The following is a 4,144-nucleotide window of genomic DNA, read 5'->3' as shown; positions in this document are numbered from 1 at the left end:
GAGCCCCGGGCGCTGCGGGCGGGCGGGCGGGCGGGAGAGAGCAGAGGGCAGAGACTCAGGGCGCGCCGCGCGGCCGGCCCCGCGGCCCCGGGGCGGGTTAATGAAGCCCCGGCGCGCCGCGCCGCGCGTGCAGCCGTCAGGGCGCCGCGGACGCGCAGCCTCCCTCGGCGGCCGCCGGGCAGACGGGCGGCCGGGCGCAGTCGGAACGCGCGGCCAGGCGGCCACCCGCGCGCCCAACACTAGCCCGGCGCGCGGCGGCGCTCCCGGGGCTCCAGCCCCCGAGGCTCCCCAACCACCCCGGCTCCCGCGCCAGCCCCCGGCGCCCGGGGTACCAAGTTAATAACCATCATCCCGGCACAAAGCGTTTTCTTCCTAGACGTCAATCACGGCGGAGCGGGCATCACCCGGCGAAAGAGGGTGCGCGAGGGGGTGGGGCGGGCGAGAAGAAAAGAGGGCTGAGGAGGGGGTGGGCGAAGAAACTTGATTTCGCTAATAACCTCAATTAAAAGAGCAAGACATATACGTGTATTTTAAAAAGGGGACTTTTAAAAGGTGAAGAGGCTTAATAGGATACTTGAAAGCTAATTACAGCGGGATTTAAGGAGCCTGGTGTTTGTTCCGATGACAATTTGAATGAAAATGCTTCAGATTAAACCGAGCTAGCAGCTCTTTCGTAAACTTACAGCAATTAGAGCCGCGAGTGATTTGCACTCGTTTCTTTAAGGTGTAAATTGCCACTTATTGCTCAGTAAGTCAACATTTGAGCTACTAAAGGATTATTTTTAACCAGCGTAAAAAGCTGGTCGAATAATGGAAAATATCCAGCTGAATTTAATTTGTGCTATTATAAAAAAAAAACTCACCCAAGCTCGGTCCAACTGTTTTAAAGCAACGACGCGCGTTACTCAAGTGTGTCCAAGGCTTTGGTGGCGTTTTGTTCTTGAACGAAAGCGCAGCCTGGCTGGGCTTTCCGCCAGCGTTTAGGAAAATTCTAGCCCATGGGCAGGGACTGGGGGACCCCCGAGTTGGAGCGCCCCAAACCTCAGCGTTTCTGAGTCTTCGCCTCCCTCAGCCTCCGAAGCACACAGTTTCTTGAAGGCCCGGTCCTCGCGGACGCCGAGCGTTTCACCAGAAAGCCTTCAACTAGCGGAAGTTCTCCTCCCGGGGCCGAACGCGGGCTACTGAGCGGCGGGCCCCGCGCGGGGCGACCGGGCCCGGGAACGGGCTACAGGTGGATCTCCAAGTGCAGGGCAGGGGAGTGAGAGCCGCTCCGTTCCCCGACCCGCCCAGCTGAAGCAGGTGTTTGCTTCTCGGGGTTCGCTAGGTCGAACTCCTCGTGGAGCGCCCTGGCAATCCCGAGGCCTCAGAGCCCCATCTCCCCTGGGCAGCGACTCCACGCCGCGCCGGGAGCCGTCTCCGGGCCCCGAGCCCGGCCGCCGCCCGGCCCGCCCGCCCGCAGTCCTCGGGCCCGCGGCGAAACCACGGCCCACAAAACAAAAGCACGACTCGAAGGCACCCGGTAGCGCCGTAGGCACGGCGAGTCGCCTCCGAAATTACTGTGTCATGCGCCGGGTTAAGTGAGCTTGCGAGGAGGGGAAGCAATGGTTCCTAACGCCAATACGTACTTTAAAAATAATTAAGTTAATTTAAAAGCGCCAGGGTTGAGGAGGAAGACTACTACAGGTAATTTCGGAACTTCGTTAGGAGTCCTAACAGCTCGCGTTGCGTTTCAAGGACCCTGTGATTCGGTTTGCCTGTCCAGGCGTTGGCTTGCTCACCTTCTCGGGGGAAACTGCCAGCTCCGGCACGTCCTTCTCCTCTAGTTTACACACAAACATCTGATCGCTCTTCCAATACATGGCACTGCCAAGGCTGCTGGTCACATACCAACTCCAGAGGGTCAGAGGCTGTCCGGGTCTGCGGATCTCCCCTCCCCCGCCCTAACCCACTAATAAAGACTGACACCCACAAGGATGCTACCAGGAAGCCATCGTTCAAAGAGGCTTCTGTGGCTGTACCCCTCTCAGATGGACTGCTTTTTCCAATGCCACTGAGGTCTGTCCCTCCAGGAAAGGGGGGGGGTTGCTTTCCAGAGGGTGGAACCTTACATAGAGAGAGGGGTGGGGGAGTCTTTTTCTAGAGGGATGGCCTCACCTCCTTAAGGAAAGCCCGCCTTCTCTACATGTTCAGATATTATCAGGACAAGCCAGCTTACCAGGTTTAGTATTAAGGGGGGAGAAGGGGTGGAATTGGGTATGGCCTTTTAACTTGACTTAAAACACACACAACACACAAACTTTCCCTGTGACTTTGCTGTAGCTCTCTCCCTCACCCCCCAAGCTAAACTAAACAAAGATTCAGGTTACAAATCTTTAAGCAGCAAGCAGAAGGGAAAACAGATCTGGGTGACTAGAATGTCCCATTCTCCTGAAACATGCACTAGCAGAGGCTCTCTACCTGAGGCTCCTTTGCAGTGTGGTCCCTGGCATAGCTAGAGACTTGCACCCATTTGCGATGATAAGTTTTCTCACTGAGATATAGATGGGACATCTGTGCAGCACAAAGGCTTTTTATTTGCGACTAGATTTGAAGTGAAAGCTACAAGAAAGAAAAAAATGTATGTTACTAATAAGTCTTGCTCTTTCATTTCATCTTAAACAAAATTTAAAAGCACCCTAGAAGTGCTGCCTACAGTTTTGGCTAAGGTGAGGGGTTGGGATAGATACTCCGTATTCTGTTACTTGTATTAGAATTGGAACATTTGTTTAAGGAGCTTTTCTTTCCTTTTTTAAGTGTAATTTTATCTTAGTATTTAGTATTTGAAGAAGAAAATGTAAGACTATCTTCAAAGGGGTTTTTGATGTCTAGTTTTCCCCTTTTAAGGAACAAAATATTTTAAGAATATCTTGGAGTCTCAACATTTTGAGGACTTTTAACAGAACTATGCAATGCTACTTAAATTGAACGGGTTATCTATTCATACATGAATATTCACATATCTATAGAATAGAAATACTAGGTTTAAGTTCTTGCCCAGATGGGTCACCAGCAGCGCTGATTGAAGAGCCCTGAGCAGGGCTGGGTGGATTTTTGGTGATGAATTGAGTCTGTCTGGCACCCAGCAAGGACTACAAACTTCAAATGTGTTTTTCTCCCATAAACAAGAAAGTCCTTAAGAATTTCTCCTATCGCCAGTTTTTCTCTTTACCTATCTGAACACACTAATATCAACCATTCCCTGCCTGCCCACTCCCGGCGATCCTGTTTTCATTTACAGAGTACAAGAAGGGGCCACTATACTGGATTTGTGAGCTCTTCTCTGCGAGAACTGTAGTGGACTGACTTTCTGCGAAGCTCATATGTGCACTGGCAACAGGACTTGTATTTATCATTAAGTATAAAAATCAGCGGGTCCACATAATGCATTTAACATGAAAAAAACATCTGTCTCCTAGAGATAGCTCTTCCTTATAGAAAGCCAGAGTGGTGAAGAAAGTAGGCTCCTCAAGCCGTGTATAAAGTAAGATTGAAAATGGAATAAAAATAAAGGTTCCATGGCGGCAGTTTCTTTTCGTGAGGTCTAGCAGAGTGACTCCTGGGCGCTGTTTGGCTACAACGCTGGAGAATTAATTGCGCGGGTCATTTGAAGATCCTGGGAGCGCTGAAGCTCTTTGGGGATGTAGGGCGGGGGCGCAGGCGTTTATGCGCGGCGTTTCCACCCACCCGCCTCTAATCAGGCGGCTCTCAATCAGGTTTTCAAAATACTAATCTTGATCTAAGAGCTCCTATCTCTGCATAAGTGGAGGAAATGATTCCTTTTTAGAGACTTCTGATCTTAGGAATGAGGAATGGGCATCAGACATAGCAGAAGACCCACAGGACTGGTCTAGCGTCTGTTTTCTTCCAGGCGCCCAGGCGGATCCGGACTTGGCAGGGGTGTCCAGGCGCGCGCCTCACCTCGCTCCGTAGGCCTCTCCGAGGTGAGTCTTTTCCCACTTTCTGGGTGGTGGTGAGTCCTTAGCTGGAGGGGAGGATAGGGATGGGGTCATGTGTGCAAGCGGGCAAGAATGAGGTGCACAGGTAGTACCGATGGTTGTCAGGGGTGAGCGCTTTCCCCTGGAGGGCCCTGGGCCAGTGGGGAGCT

Source organism: Tenrec ecaudatus, chromosome 1 (genome assembly GCF_050624435.1).
Source record: "Tenrec ecaudatus isolate mTenEca1 chromosome 1, mTenEca1.hap1, whole genome shotgun sequence".
NCBI lineage: Eukaryota > Metazoa > Chordata > Mammalia > Afrosoricida > Tenrecidae > Tenrec > Tenrec ecaudatus.
This window is presented reverse-complemented; position numbering follows the sequence as displayed.